The 14564-nt window shown below is 47.1% G+C and overlaps 19 non-coding genes across 19 annotated transcripts in view; all 19 read right to left on the bottom strand.

The window, feature by feature from the left end:
- TRNAV-AAC (transfer RNA valine (anticodon AAC)) overlaps positions 1-72 on the bottom strand; it is a 73-nt gene extending 1 nt beyond the window's left edge. The window contains exon 1 of the tRNA in view: positions 1-72. This exon is cut by the window's left edge and continues 1 nt beyond it. This is a non-coding gene — a tRNA (tRNA-Val).
- A 386-nt stretch (positions 73-458) lies between these two features.
- On the bottom strand, positions 459-530 carry TRNAP-AGG (transfer RNA proline (anticodon AGG)). The gene has a single exon. It is a non-coding gene; the product is annotated as a tRNA-Pro (tRNA).
- An 887-nt stretch (positions 531-1417) lies between these two features.
- TRNAP-CGG (transfer RNA proline (anticodon CGG)) lies at positions 1418-1489 on the bottom strand. Its single transcript has one exon. It is a non-coding gene; the product is annotated as a tRNA-Pro (tRNA).
- A 937-nt stretch (positions 1490-2426) lies between these two features.
- On the bottom strand, positions 2427-2538 carry TRNAL-CAA (transfer RNA leucine (anticodon CAA)). The gene is made up of 2 exons: positions 2501-2538; positions 2427-2472 (listed from the first exon to the last, which is right to left on the bottom strand). It is a non-coding gene; the product is annotated as a tRNA-Leu (tRNA).
- Positions 2539-2827: 289 nt separating this feature from the next.
- TRNAV-AAC (transfer RNA valine (anticodon AAC)) lies at positions 2828-2900 on the bottom strand. Its single transcript has one exon. It is a non-coding gene; the product is annotated as a tRNA-Val (tRNA).
- A 386-nt stretch (positions 2901-3286) lies between these two features.
- Positions 3287-3358, bottom strand: TRNAP-AGG (transfer RNA proline (anticodon AGG)). Its single transcript has one exon. It is a non-coding gene; the product is annotated as a tRNA-Pro (tRNA).
- Positions 3359-4245: 887 nt separating this feature from the next.
- Positions 4246-4317, bottom strand: TRNAP-CGG (transfer RNA proline (anticodon CGG)). The gene has a single exon. It is a non-coding gene; the product is annotated as a tRNA-Pro (tRNA).
- A 937-nt stretch (positions 4318-5254) lies between these two features.
- TRNAL-CAA (transfer RNA leucine (anticodon CAA)) lies at positions 5255-5366 on the bottom strand. The gene is made up of 2 exons: positions 5329-5366; positions 5255-5300 (listed from the first exon to the last, which is right to left on the bottom strand). It is a non-coding gene; the product is annotated as a tRNA-Leu (tRNA).
- Positions 5367-5655: 289 nt separating this feature from the next.
- Positions 5656-5728, bottom strand: TRNAV-AAC (transfer RNA valine (anticodon AAC)). Its single transcript has one exon. It is a non-coding gene; the product is annotated as a tRNA-Val (tRNA).
- A 1345-nt stretch (positions 5729-7073) lies between these two features.
- Positions 7074-7145, bottom strand: TRNAP-CGG (transfer RNA proline (anticodon CGG)). The gene has a single exon. It is a non-coding gene; the product is annotated as a tRNA-Pro (tRNA).
- A 1338-nt stretch (positions 7146-8483) lies between these two features.
- Positions 8484-8556, bottom strand: TRNAV-AAC (transfer RNA valine (anticodon AAC)). Its single transcript has one exon. It is a non-coding gene; the product is annotated as a tRNA-Val (tRNA).
- A 386-nt stretch (positions 8557-8942) lies between these two features.
- TRNAP-AGG (transfer RNA proline (anticodon AGG)) lies at positions 8943-9014 on the bottom strand. The gene has a single exon. It is a non-coding gene; the product is annotated as a tRNA-Pro (tRNA).
- A 429-nt stretch (positions 9015-9443) lies between these two features.
- TRNAV-UAC (transfer RNA valine (anticodon UAC)) lies at positions 9444-9516 on the bottom strand. Its single transcript has one exon. It is a non-coding gene; the product is annotated as a tRNA-Val (tRNA).
- Positions 9517-9901: 385 nt separating this feature from the next.
- TRNAP-CGG (transfer RNA proline (anticodon CGG)) lies at positions 9902-9973 on the bottom strand. The gene has a single exon. It is a non-coding gene; the product is annotated as a tRNA-Pro (tRNA).
- A 1337-nt stretch (positions 9974-11310) lies between these two features.
- On the bottom strand, positions 11311-11383 carry TRNAV-AAC (transfer RNA valine (anticodon AAC)). Its single transcript has one exon. It is a non-coding gene; the product is annotated as a tRNA-Val (tRNA).
- A 386-nt stretch (positions 11384-11769) lies between these two features.
- TRNAP-AGG (transfer RNA proline (anticodon AGG)) lies at positions 11770-11841 on the bottom strand. Its single transcript has one exon. It is a non-coding gene; the product is annotated as a tRNA-Pro (tRNA).
- An 887-nt stretch (positions 11842-12728) lies between these two features.
- Positions 12729-12800, bottom strand: TRNAP-CGG (transfer RNA proline (anticodon CGG)). The gene has a single exon. It is a non-coding gene; the product is annotated as a tRNA-Pro (tRNA).
- A 937-nt stretch (positions 12801-13737) lies between these two features.
- Positions 13738-13849, bottom strand: TRNAL-CAA (transfer RNA leucine (anticodon CAA)). Its single transcript has 2 exons — positions 13812-13849; positions 13738-13783 (listed from the first exon to the last, which is right to left on the bottom strand). It is a non-coding gene; the product is annotated as a tRNA-Leu (tRNA).
- A 289-nt stretch (positions 13850-14138) lies between these two features.
- On the bottom strand, positions 14139-14211 carry TRNAV-AAC (transfer RNA valine (anticodon AAC)). Its single transcript has one exon. It is a non-coding gene; the product is annotated as a tRNA-Val (tRNA).
- Between the last annotated feature and the right edge of the window lie 353 nt (positions 14212-14564).

The raw sequence follows: 14564 nt of genomic DNA, 5'->3' as shown, positions 1-14564 counted from the left end.
GTTTCTGCCCGGTCTCGAACCGGGGACCTTTCGCGTGTTAGGCGAACGTGATGACCACTACACTACAGAAACTAACTTGCTGTGTTTTACTGTTAGAGCAAGGTTCCTCTCAAGGATTCTCTGTACTTCTATTCTGCTGTATCAGCAGCCACTCAGAAAGCGAGGAGCAAGTGTGACAACTGCAGAGATATCAGCCAACATGCTTGCAATTAGACGTATTAAAAATTTACTTATGCAGGCATCGACAGAAAAATATCTGATGCCTAAATGCCAGCAAGTACAGCTTGGGAAAGCATCACCTGGGACACACACAGACTAAGCATGAAGGCAGAAAAAGCATGGATATCCGTTTTTCTTCTGAGGTTCAAAATAATTTGTGCAACAATGCGCCGAGTGTAATGAGAAATAGTCAGGCATTGTCAGTTTTGAGTAGGATTCGCATGTTTACCTCTAAAAAAGGGCTCGTCCGGGATTTGAACCCGGGACCTCTCGCACCCTAAGCGAGAATCATACCCCTAGACCAACGAGCCGAGGCACACAAGAGTCACCTTCTGCAACGGCTCCGGGGGTTATTGGCAGCGAGTTGGTGAATGATTCACCCAAAGCAAGCAACTGCACATGCTGCTCTCTTCTGCAATATGGTTGCTGTCTTTTCCATGGCCGTCATCGAACAAGAAATGAAAATACCTCCATCCTTCAGACATTTTGTTTGCTCTAGGTGTATGCTCTCGGTGAGGACAATAAAACAATTTCTGCTCTCATGCCTTGCTTTCATCAAGTAGGCCCACCCTTCAGTACAAAAGGACGTGCAAACGAATGGCGCAAACTATCGTCACTTCTCTTTTTGAGCTGTCACTGATGCCCCTGGAGCACAGTACGTCACGCTGGTGAGGGATAGACAGCTTCCATTATCTCAGCTTTCCTATAAGTTGAGAGAGTAAATGCAAACAATAAGCTGCTGTTTCTGCACGGTCTCAAACCAGGGACCTTTCGCGTGTAAAGCGAACGTGATAACCACTACACCACAGAAACAGATACTCTTGCAGCAATCTTCTTGGCATGTAGTGGGCTGGAAAGCACAGACCAAGGGCCAATGTCCATGAAGCTCAACGTTGGACCCTCCTTACCCGATCTCTTTCTTTGGAAGAAAGGAACGAGGACCACTTTTATTCCAAAAGGCGATTTTAAAACCATACCTGAAATCACGCTAGAAAAACACTTTGAATTTAATGTTCCTACACTGATGGTCCACCCCAGAAAAGCAGTTGCAAAGAAGTCCGGCACTGAAATTCTATACGCCAAAAGTGGGAAACAGCGTGCAGGGAAAGGAACTTTCTCACCATACACGGCGTCTTATAGCATTGAAAAGAAGAAATGGTCCTATATAATAAGCAGCCTAAAAATAATTCCACAACATGGGCTCGTCCGGGATTTGAACCCGGGACCTCTCGCACCCGAAGCGAGAATCATACCCCTAGACCAACGAGCCTGATTCCCCTGTCAGCAATTTGAACAATTTCTGATGCGTCTTTCAGAAACAAAGCAGTGCTATTTGGCTGCTCTCTCTCTACGTGAGCCACACAAAGTCATGTTTTCTCTCAAGGTGTTGTTTTTTTCACTCTTGCAAGGAAGGGATCAGCCGATATCCTAGCTGCCAGTGAGCAGAAAAAAGGCACTGATGAGAACTGCAGGCACTTTCTGGCACTTGTACTTCTCTGCAAGTCCTGGACCCTTGCCCCATAAACTTCCACCCCAGAAGCAAGGGAGGGCCTGCCAATTCTTGCTTCTAAGAAAGAAGCGTTTGATTCTTGGATTCAAACATGCTCACTCAGCACTCAATGAGGCTCGATCAGGCGAGATTTATATGAGTGGCTCGCAGGACTGAAACACTCACCTGGGAGACCCAGGGTGGCTGAATTCCCAGAATGGCCATTGTTGGGCAAGTCACCTCCTTTCCTCCTGCCTCAATCTAGAATTGGCTGCAAATCACAAGATAGAGTTCAATGTCCGTGTGTACTGCCTACTCCCAGCTACCTCTCTGTCTTCCTTATGTAAATTAAAATTCGCAAGGGGGGACCAATGACAATCTGCTCCTCCCACATAACCAGGAAGCCCTGTTGAACATGTCTGCCTGTGTTGTTGCAGGGACAGTGCCTTCTCCGCCCAAAAGGTGGCAGGAGAGCCTCACAACAAAGATGGGATCAACTGCTTAATGAGAAACCAGCACAGCAGTTAGTGTGATGGAGTGCAAATTTAACGGAAGGTGTGCCTGAGGTGTCCCTTCCAGGAATACATGGAATTGTGATTGAGGGCCCAGCCTGATCGTTGGTGGATTTCTCGTCATATGTTACAGGTCCGTGCAAAGATTGTGGTGTGTGGGGAATGCACTGCAAAAAACAGGACGATTTAAGGGTGTAAAAGAGACCTGTCAGAAGTGGGATTTGAACCCACGCCTCCATGAGGAGACCAGAAGTCTCAGTTGCACTGAAGATCAAGCTCTCTTGAGTCTGGCGCCTTAGACCACTCGGCCATCCTGACAGCCCTGGCTATGTACAGGTCTGACTCTTCTGTCTGCACTTGCCAATGTTTGCACTTACAGCGTTCGCAGCAATGTCACAGGTGTAAAGGCCCCACAATACAACATGGCATGATAAAAAAAAAAGCTAGGCACAAGAGCGACCACTGATGGATGCGGATTACTTTGTTTCGTCTTGGAAAAGTAAAGGAAGTTTCCCACGGCTCGCTGGGTTCATGGACCGCCTCTTCTTAAGCTTGCATTGAGATAATAAGGTTTTAGAGGGTGCACATAAAAGCAGCTCATGCACAGTGTTTCTGCCCGGTCTCGAACCGGGGACCTTTCGCGTGTTAGGCGAACGTGATGACCACTACACTACAGAAACTAACTTGCTGTGTTTTACTGTTAGAGCAAGGTTCCTCTCAAGGATTCTCTCTACTTCTATTCTGCTGTATCAGCAGCCACTCAGAAAGCGAGGAGCAAGTGTGACAACTGCAGAGATATCAGCCAACATGCTTGCAATTAGACGTATTAAAAATTTACTTATGCAGGCATCGACAGACAAATATCTGATGCCTAAATGCCAGCAAGTACAGCTTGGGAAAGCATCACCTGGGACACACACAGACTAAGCATGAAGGCAGAAAAAGCATGGATATCCGTTTTTCTTCTGAGGTTCAAAATAATTTGTGCAACAATGCGCCGAGTGTAATGAGAAATAGACAGGCATTGTCAGTTTTGAGTAGGATTCGCATGTTTACCTCTAAAAAAGGGCTCGTCCGGGATTTGAACCCGGGACCTCTCGCACCCTAAGCGAGAATCATACCCCTAGACCAACGAGCCGAGGCACACAAGAGTCACCTTCTGCACCGGCTCCGGGGGTTATTGGCAGCGAGTTGGTGAATGATTCACCCAAAGCAAGCAACTGCACATGCTGCTCTCTTCTGCAATATGGTTGCTGTCTTTTCCATGGCCGTCATCGAACAAGAAATGAAAATACCTCCATCCTTCAGACATTTTGTTTGCTCTAGGTGTATGCTCTCGGTGAGGACAATAAAACAATTTCTGCTCTCATGCCTTGCTTTCATCAAGTAGGCCCACCCTTCAGTACAGAAGGACGTGCAAACGAATGGCGCAAACTATCGTCACTTCTCTTTTTGAGCTGTCACTGATGCCCCTGGAGCACAGTACGTCACGCTGGTGAGGGATAGACAGCTTCCATTATCTCAGCTTTCCTATAAGTTGAGAGAGTAAATGCAAACAATAAGCTGCTGTTTCTGCACGGTCTCAAACCAGGGACCTTTCGCGTGTAAAGCGAACGTGATAACCACTACACCACAGAAACAGATACTCTTGCAGCAATCTTCTTGGCATGTAGTGGGCTGGAAAGCACAGACCAAGGGCCAATGTCCATGAAGCTCAACGTTGGACCCTCCTTACCCGATCTCTTTCTTTGGAAGAAAGGAACGAGGACCACTTTTATTCCAAAAGGCGATTTTAAAACCATACCTGAAATCACGCTAGAAAACCACTTTGAATTTAATGTTCCTACACTGATGGTCCACCCCAGAAAAGCAGTTGCAAAGAAGTCCGGCACTGAAATTCTATACGCCAAAAGTGGGAAACAGCGTGCAGGGAAAGGAACTTTCTCACCATACACGGCGTCTTATAGCATTGAAAAGAAGAAATGGTCCTATATAATAAGCAGCCTAAAAATAATTCCACAACATGGGCTCGTCCGGGATTTGAACCCGGGACCTCTCGCACCCGAAGCGAGAATCATACCCCTAGACCAACGAGCCTGATTCCCCTGTCAGCAATTTGAACAATTTCTGATGCGTCTTTCAGAAACAAAGCAGTGCTATTTGGCTGCTCTCTCTCTATGTGAGCCACACAAAGTCATGTTTTCTCTCAAGGTGTTGTTTTTTTCACTCTTGCAAGGAAGGGATCAGCCGATATCCTAGCTGCCAGTGAGCAGAAAAAAGGCACTGATGAGAACTGCAGGCACTTTCTGGCACTTGTAGTTCTCTGCAAGTCCTGGACCCTTGCCCCATAAACTTCCACCCCAGAAGCAAGGGAGGGCCTGCCAATTCTTGCTTCTAAGAAAGAAGCGTTTGATTCTTGGATTCAAACATGCTCACTCAGCACTCAATGAGGCTCGATCAGGCGAGATTTATATGAGTGGCTCGCAGGACTGAAACACTCACCTGGGAGACCCAGGGTGGCTGAATTCCCAGAATGGCCATTGTTGGGCAAGTCACCTCCTTTCCTCCTGCCTCAATCTAGAATTGGCTGCAAATCACAAGATAGAGTTCAATGTCCGTGTGTACTGCCTACTCCCAGCTACCTCTCTGTCTTCCTTATGTAAATTAAAATTCGCAAGGGGGGACCAATGACAATCTGCTCCTCCCACATAACCAGGAAGCCCTGTTGAACATGTCTGCCTGTGTTGTTGCAGGGACAGTGCCTTCTCCGCCCAAAAGGTGGCAGGAGAGCCTCACAACAAAGATGGGATCAACTGCTTAATGAGAAACCAGCACAGCAGTTAGTGTGATGGAGTGCAAATTTAACGGAAGGTGTGCCTGAGGTGTCCCTTCCAGGAATACATGGAATTGTGATTGAGGGCCCAGCCTGATCGTTGGTGGATTTCTCGTCATATGTTACAGGTCCGTGCAAAGATTGTGGTGTGTGGGGAATGCACTGCAAAAAACAGGACGATTTAAGGGTGTAAAAGAGACCTGTCAGAAGTGGGATTTGAACCCACGCCTCCATGAGGAGACCAGAAGTCTCAGTTGCACTGAAGATCAAGCTCTCTTGAGTCTGGCGCCTTAGACCACTCGGCCATCCTGACAGCCCTGGCTATGTACAGGTCTGACTCTTCTGTCTGCACTTGCCAATGTTTGCACTTACAGCGTTCGCAGCAATGTCACAGGTGTAAAGGCCCCACAATACAACATGGCATGATAAAAAAAAAAGCTAGGCACAAGAGCGACCACTGATGGATGCGGATTACTTTGTTTCGTCTTGGAAAAGTAAAGGAAGTTTCCCACGGCTCGCTGGGTTCATGGACCGCCTCTTCTTAAGCTTGCATTGAGATAATAAGGTTTTAGAGGGTGCACATAAAAGCAGCTCATGCACAGTGTTTCTGCCCGGTCTCGAACCGGGGACCTTTCGCGTGTTAGGCGAACGTGATGACCACTACACTACAGAAACTAACTTGCTGTGTTTTACTGTTAGAGCAAGGTTCCTCTCAAGGATTCTCTCTACTTCTATTCTGCTGTATCAGCAGCCACTCAGAAAGCGAGGAGCAAGTGTGACAACTGCAGAGATATCAGCCAACATGCATGCAATTAGACGTATTAAAAATTTACTTATGCAGGCATCGACAGACAAATATCTGATGCCTAAATGCCAGCAAGTACAGCTTGGGAAAGCATCACCTGGGACACACACAGACTAAGCATGAAGGCAGAAAAAGCATGGATATCCGTTTTTCTTCTGAGGTTCAAAATAATTTGTGCAACAATGCGCCGAGTGTAATGAGAAATAGACAGGCATTGTCAGTTTTGAGTAGGATTCGCATGTTTACCTCTAAAAAAGGGCTCGTCCGGGATTTGAACCCGGGACCTCTCGCACCCTAAGCGAGGATCATACCCCTAGACCAACAAGCCGAGGCACACAAGAGTCACCTTCTGCACCGGCTCCGGGGGTTATTGGCAGCGAGTTGGTGAATGATTCACCCAAAGCAAGCAACTGCACATGCTGCTCTCTTCTGCAATATGGTTGCTGTCTTTTCCATGGCCGTCATCGAACAAGAAATGAAAATACCTCCATCCTTCAGACATTTTGTTTGCTCTAGGTGTATGCTCTCGGTGAGGACAATAAAACAATTTCTGCTCTCATGCCTTGCTTTCATCAAGTAGGCCCACCCTTCAGTACAGAAGGACGTGCAAACGAATGGCGCAAACTATCGTCACTTCTCTTTTTGAGCTGTCACTGATGCCCCTGGAGCACAGTACGTCACGCTGGTGAGGGATAGACAGCTTCCATTATCTCAGCTTTCCTATAAGTTGAGAGAGTAAATGCAAACAATAAGCTGCTGTTTCTGCACGGTCTCAAACCAGGGACCTTTCGCGTGTAAAGCGAACGTGATAACCACTACACCACAGAAACAGATACTCTTGCAGCAATCTTCTTGGCATGTAGTGGGCTGGAAAGCACAGACCAAGGGCCAATGTCCATGAAGCTCAACGTTGGACCCTCCTTACCCGATCTCTTTCTTTGGAAGAAAGGAACGAGGACCACTTTTATTCCAAAAGGCGATTTTAAAACCATACCTGAAATCACGCTAGAAAAACACTTTGAATTTAATGTTCCTACACTGATGGTCCACCCCAGAAAAGCAGTTGCAAAGAAGTCCGGCACTGAAATTCTATACGCCAAAAGTGGGAAACAGCGTGCAGGGAAAGGAACTTTCTCACCATACACGGCGTCTTATAGCATTGAAAAGAAGAAATGGTCCTATATAATAAGCAGCCTAAAAATAATTCCACAACATGGGCTCGTCCGGGATTTGAACCCGGGACCTCTCGCACCCGAAGCGAGAATCATACCCCTAGACCAACGAGCCTGATTCCCCTGTCAGCAATTTGAACAATTTCTGATGCGTCTTTCAGAAACAAAGCAGTGCTATTTGGCTGCTCTCTCTCTATGTGAGCCACACAAAGTCATGTTTTCTCTCAAGGTGTTGTTTTTTTCACTCTTGCAAGGAAGGGATCAGCCGATATCCTAGCTGCCAGTGAGCAGAAAAAAGGCACTGATGAGAACTGCAGGCACTTTCTGGCACTTGTACTTCTCTGCAAGTCCTGGACCCTTGCCCCATAAACTTCCACCCCAGAAGCAAGGGAGGGCCTGCCAATTCTTGCTTCTAAGAAAGAAGCGTTTGATTCTTGGATTCAAACACGCTCACTCAGCGCTCGATCAGGCTCGATCAGGCGAGATTTATATGAGTGGCTCGCAGGACTGAAACACTCACCTGGGAGACCCAGGGTGGCTGAATTCCCAGAATGGCCATTGTTGGGCAAGTCACCTCCTTTCCTCCTGCCTCAATCTAGAATTGGCTGCAAATCACAAGATAGAGTTCAATGTCCGTGTGTACTGCCTACTCCCAGCTACCTCTCTGTCTTCCTTATGTAAATTAAAATTCGCAAGGGGGGACCAATGACAATCTGCTCCTCCCACATAACCAGGAAGCCCTGTTGAACATGTCTGCCTGTGTTGTTGCAGGGACAGTGCCTTCTCCGCCCAAAAGGTGGCAGGAGAGCCTCACAACAAAGATGGGATCAACTGCTTAATGAGAAACCAGCACAGCAGTTAGTGTGATGGAGTGCAAATTTAACGGAGGGTGTGCCTGAGGTGTCTCTTCCAGGAATACATGGAATTGTGATTGAGGGCCCAGCCTGATCGTTGGTGGATTTCTCGTCATATGTTACAGGTCCGTGCAAAGATTGTGGTGTGTGGGGAATGCACTGCAAAAAACAGGACGATTTAAGGGTGTAAAAGAGACCTGTCAGAAGTGGGATTTGAACCCACGCCTCAATGAGGAGACCAGAAGTCTCAGTTGCACTGAAGATCAAGCTCTCTTGAGTCTGGCGCCTTAGACCACTCGGCCATCCTGACAGCACTGGCTATGTACAGGTCTGACTCTTCTGTCTGCACTTGCCAATGTTTGCACTTACAGCGTTCGCAGCAATGTCACAGGTGTAAAGGCCCCACAATACAACATGGCATGATGAAAAAAAAAGCTAGGCACAAGAGCGACCACTGATGGATGCGGATTACTTTGTTTCGTCTTGGAAAAGTAAAGGAAGTTTCCCACGGCTCGCTGGGTTCATGGACCGCCTCTTCTTAAGCTTACATTGAGATAATAAGGTTTTAGAGGGTGCACATAAAAGCAGCTCATGCACAGTGTTTCTGCCCGGTCTCGAACCGGGGACCTTTCGCGTGTTAGGCGAACGTGATGACCACTACACTACAGAAACTAACTTGCTGTGTTTTACTGATAGAGCAAGGTTCCTCTCAAGGATTCTCTCTACTTCTATTCTGCTGTATCAGCAGCCACTCAGAAAGCGAGGAGCAAGTGTGACAACTGCAGAGATATCAGCCAACATGCTTGCAATTAGACGTATTAAAAATTTACTTATGCAGGCATCGACAGACAAATATCTGATGCCTAAATGCCAGCAAGTACAGCTTGGGAAAGCATCACCTGGAACACACACAGATTAAGCATGAAGGCAGAAAAAGCATGGATATCCGTTTTTCTTCTGAGGTTCAAAATAATTTGTGCAACAATGCGCCGAGTGTAATGAGAAATAGTCAGGCATTGTCAGTTTTGAGTAGGATTCGCATGTTTACCTCTAAAAAAGGGCTCGTCCGGGATTTGAACCCGGGACCTCTCGCACCCTAAGCGAGAATCATACCCCTAGACCAACGAGCCGAGGCACACAAGAGTCACCTTCTGCACCGGCTCCGGGGGTTATTGGCAGCGAGTTGGTGAATGATTCACCCAAAGCAAGCAACTGCACATGCTGCTCTCTTCTGCAATATGGTTGCTGTCTTTTCCATGGCCGTCATCGAACAAGAAATGAAAATACCTCCATCCTTCAGACATTTTGTTTGCTCTAGGTGTATGCTCTCGGTGAGGACAATAAAACAATTTCTGCTCTCATGCCTTGCTTTCATCAAGTAGGCCCACCCTTCAGTTCAAAAGGACGTGCAAACGAATGGCGCAAACTATCGTCACTTCTCTTTTTGAGCTGTCACTGATGCCCCTGGAGCACAGTACGTCACGCTGGTGAGGGAAAGACAGCTTCCATTATCTCAGCTTTCCTATAAGTTGAGAGAGTAAATGCAAACAATAAGATGCTGTTTCTGCCCGGTCTCGAACCAGGGACCTTTCGCGTGTAAAGCGAACGTGATAACCACTACACCACAGAAACAGATACTCTTGCAGCAATCTTCTTGGCATGTAGTGGGCTGGAAAGCACAGACCAAGGGCCAATGTCCATGAAGCTCAACGTTGGACCCTCCTTACCCGATCTCTTTCTTTGGAAGAAAGGAACGAGGACCACTTTTATTCCAAAAGGCGATTTTAAAACCATACCTGAAATCACGCTAGAAAAACACTTTGAATTTAATGTTCCTACACTGATGGTCCACCCCAGAAAAGCAGTTGCAAAGAAGTCCGGCACTGAAATTCTATACGCCAAAAGTGGGAAACAGCGTGCAGGGAAAGGAACTTTCTCACCATACACGGCGTCTTATAGCATTGAAAAGAAGAAATGGTCCTATATAATAAGCAGCCTAAAAATAATTCCACAACATGGGCTCGTCCGGGATTTGAACCCGGGACCTCTCGCACCCGAAGCGAGAATCATACCCCTAGACCAACAAGCCTGATTCCCCTGTCAGCAATTTGAACAATTTCTGATGCGTCTTTCAGAAACAAAGCAGTGCTATTTGGCTGCTCTCTCTCTATGTGAGCCACACAAAGTCATGTTTTCTCTCAAGGTGTTGTTTTTTTCACTCTTGCAAGGAAGGGATCAGCCGATATCCTAGCTGCCAGTGAGCAGAAAAAAGGCACTGATGAGAACTGCAGGCACTTTCTGGCACTTGTACTTCTCTGCAAGTCCTGGACCCTTGCCCCATAAACTTCCACCCCAGAAGCAAGGGAGGGCCTGCCAATTCTTGCTTCTAAGAAAGAAGCGTTTGATTCTTGGATTCAAACATGCTCACTCAGCACTCAATGAGGCTCGATCAGGCGAGATTTATATGAGTGGCTCGCAGGACTGAAACACTCACCTGGGAGACCCAGGGTGGCTGAATTCCCAGAATGGCCATTGTTGGGCAAGTCACCTCCTTTCCTCCTGCCTCAATCTAGAATTGGCTGCAAATCACAAGATAGAGTTCAATGTCCGTGTGTACTGCCTACTCCCAGCTACCTCTCTGTCTTCCTTATGTAAATTAAAATTCGCAAGGGGGGACCAATGACAATCTGCTCCTCCCACATAACCAGGAAGCCCTGTTGAACATGTTTGCCTGTGTTGTTGCAGGGACAGTGCCTTCTCCGCCCAAAAGGTGGCAGGAGAGCCTCACAACAAAGATGGGATCAACTGCTTAATGAGAAACCAGCACAGCAGTTAGTGTGATGGAGTGCAAATTTAACGGAGGGTGTGCCTGAGGTGTCTCTTCCAGGAATACATGGAATTGTGATTGAGGGCCCAGCCTGATCGTTGGTGGATTTCTCGTCATATGTTACAGGTCCGTGCAAAGATTGTGGTGTGTGGGGAATGCACTGCAAAAAACAGGACGATTTAAGGGTGTAAAAGAGACCTGTCAGAAGTGGGATTTGAACCCACGCCTCAATGAGGAGACCAGAAGTCTCAGTTGCACTGAAGATCAAGCTCTCTTGAGTCTGGCGCCTTAGACCACTCGGCCATCCTGACAGCCCTGGGTGTGCATAGATCTGACTCTTCTGACTGCACCTGCCAATGTTTGCACTTACAACGTTCACAGCAATGTCACAGGTGTAAAGGCCCCAAAATACAACATGGCATGACAAAAAAAAAGCTAGGCACAAGAGCGACCACTGATGGATGTGGATTACTTTGTTTCGTCTTGGAAAAGTAAAGGAAGTTTCCCACGGCTCGCTGGGTTCATGGACCGCCTCTTCTTAAGCTTGCATTGAGATAATAAGGTTTTAGAGGGTGCACATAAAAGCAGCTCATGCACAGTGTTTCTGCCCGGTCTCGAACCGGGGACCTTTCGCGTGTTAGGCGAACGTGATGACCACTACACTACAGAAACTAACTTGCTGTGTTTTACTGTTAGAGCAAGGTTCCTCTCAAGGATTCTCTGTACTTCTATTCTGCTGTATCAGCAGCCACTCAGAAAGCGAGGAGCAAGTGTGACAACTGCAGAGATATCAGCCAACATGCTTGCAATTAGACGTATTAAAAATTTACTTATGCAGGCATCGACAGAAAAATATCTGATGCCTAAATGCCAGCAAGTACAGCTTGGGAAAGCATCACCTGGGACACACACAGACTAAGCATGAAGGCAGAAAAAGCATGGATATCCGTTTTTCTTCTGAGGTTCAAAATAATTTGTGCAACAATGCGCCGAGTGTAATGAGAAATAGTCAGGCATTGTCAGTTTTGAGTAGGATTCGCATGTTTACCTCTAAAAAAGGGCTCGTCCGGGATTTGAACCCGGGACCTCTCGCACCCTAAGCGAGAATCATACCCCTAGACCAACGAGCCGAGGCACACAAGAGTCACCTTCTGCACCGGCTCCGGGGGTTATTGGCAGCGAGTTGGTGAATGATTCACCCAAAGCAAGCAACTGCACATGCTGCTCTCTTCTGCAATATGGTTGCTGTCTTTTCCATGGCCGTCATCGAACAAGAAATGAAAATACCTCCATCCTTCAGACATTTTGTTTGCTCTAGGTGTATGCTCTCGGTGAGGACAATAAAACAATTTCTGCTCTCATGCCTTGCTTTCATCAAGTAGGCCCACCCTTCAGTACAAAAGGACGTGCAAACGAATGGCGCAAACTATCGTCACTTCTCTTTTTGAGCTGTCACTGATGCCCCTGGAGCACAGTACGTCACGCTGGTGAGGGATAGACAGCTTCCATTATCTCAGCTTTCCTATAAGTTGAGAGAGTAAATGCAAACAATAAGCTGCTGTTTCTGCACGGTCTCAAACCAGGGACCTTTCGCGTGTAAAGCGAACGTGATAACCACTACACCACAGAAACAGATACTCTTGCAGCAATCTTCTTGGCATGTAGTGGGCTGGAAAGCACAGACCAAGGGCCAATGTCCATGAAGCTCAACGTTGGACCCTCCTTACCCGATCTCTTTCTTTGGAAGAAAGGAACGAGGACCACTTTTATTCCAAAAGGCGATTTTAAAACCATACCTGAAATCACGCTAGAAAAACACTTTGAATTTAATGTTCCTACACTGATGGTCCACCCCAGAAAAGCAGTTGCAAAGAAGTCCGGCACTGAAATTCTATACGCCAAAAGTGGGAAACAGCGTGCAGGGAAAGGAACTTTCTCACCATACACGGCGTCTTATAGCATTGAAAAGAAGAAATGGTCCTATATAATAAGCAGCCTAAAAATAATTCCACAACATGGGCTCGTCCGGGATTTGAACCCGGGACCTCTCGCACCCGAAGCGAGAATCATACCCCTAGACCAACGAGCCTGATTCCCCTGTCAGCAATTTGAACAATTTCTGATGCGTCTTTCAGAAACAAAGCAGTGCTATTTGGCTGCTCTCTCTCTATGTGAGCCACACAAAGTCATGTTTTCTCTCAAGGTGTTGTTTTTTTCACTCTTGCAAGGAAGGGATCAGCCGATATCCTAGCTGCCAGTGAGCAGAAAAAAGGCACTGATGAGAACTGCAGGCACTTTCTGGCACTTGTACTTCTCTGCAAGTCCTGGACCCTTGCCCCATAAACTTCCACCCCAGAAGCAAGGGAGGGCCTGCCAATTCTTGCTTCTAAGAAAGAAGCGTTTGATTCTTGGATTCAAACACGCTCACTCAGCGCTCGATCAGGCTCGATCAGGCGAGATTTATATGAGTGGCTCGCAGGACTGAAACACTCACCTGGGAGACCCAGGGTGGCTGAATTCCCAGAATGGCCATTGTTGGGCAAGTCACCTCCTTTCCTCCTGCCTCAATCTAGAATTGGCTGCAAATCACAAGATAGAGTTCAATGTCCGTGTGTACTGCCTACTCCCAGCTACCTCTCTGTCTTCCTTATGTAAATTAAAATTCGCAAGGGGGGACCAATGACAATCTGCTCCTCCCACATAACCAGGAAGCCCTGTTGAACATGTCTGCCTGTGTTGTTGCAGGGACAGTGCCTTCTCCGCCCAAAAGGTGGCAGGAGAGCCTCACAACAAAGATGGGATCAACTGCTTAATGAGAAACCAGCACAGCAGTTAGTGTGATGGAGTGCAAATTTAACGGAAGGTGTGCCTGAGGTGTCCCTTCCAGGAATACATGGAATTGTGATTGAGGGCCCAGCCTGATCGTTGGTGGATTTCTCGTCATATGTTACAGGTCCGTGCAAAGATTGTGGTGTGTGGGGAATGCACTGCAAAAAACAGGACGATTTAAGGGTGTAAAAGAGACCTGTCAGAAGTGGGATTTGAACCCACGCCTCCATGAGGAGACCAGAAGTCTCAGTTGCACTGAAGATCAAGCTCTCTTGAGTCTGGCGCCTTAGACCACTCGGCCATCCTGACAGCCCTGGCTATGTACAGGTCTGACTCTTCTGTCTGCACTTGCCAATGTTTGCACTTACAGCGTTCGCAGCAATGTCACAGGTGTAAAGGCCCCACAATACAACATGGCATGATAAAAAAAAAAGCTAGGCACAAGAGCGACCACTGATGGATGCGGATTACTTTGTTTCGTCTTGGAAAAGTAAAGGAAGTTTCCCACGGCTCGCTGGGTTCATGGACCGCCTCTTCTTAAGCTTGCATTGAGATAATAAGGTTTTAGAGGGTGCACATAAAAGCAGCTCATGCACAGTGTTTCTGCCCGGTCTCGAACCGGGGACCTTTCGCGTGTTAGGCGAACGTGATGACCACTACACTACAGAAACTAACTTGCTGTGTTTTACTGTTAGAGCAAGGTTCCTCTCAAGGATTCTCTCTACTTCTATTCTGCTGTATCAGCAGCCACTCAGAAAGCGAGGAGCAAGTGTGACAACTGCAGAGATATCAGCCAACATGCTTGCAATTAGACGTATTAAAAATTTACTTATGCAGGCATCGACAGACAAATATCTGATGCCTAAATGCCAGCAAGTACAGCTTGGGAAAGCATCACCTGGGACACACACAGACTAAGCATGAAGGCAGAAAAAGCATGGATATCCGTTTTTCTTCTGAGGTTCAAAATAATTTGTGCAACAATGCGCCGAGTGTAATGAGAAATAGACAGGCATTGTCAGTT

The sequence above is a fragment of the Triturus cristatus genome, chromosome 10, assembly GCF_964204655.1.
Source record: "Triturus cristatus chromosome 10, aTriCri1.1, whole genome shotgun sequence".
Taxonomy (NCBI): Eukaryota; Metazoa; Chordata; class Amphibia; order Caudata; family Salamandridae; genus Triturus; species Triturus cristatus.
The sequence above is the reverse complement of the archived record's forward strand: the minus strand, read 5'-3'. Positions and strand labels throughout refer to the sequence as shown.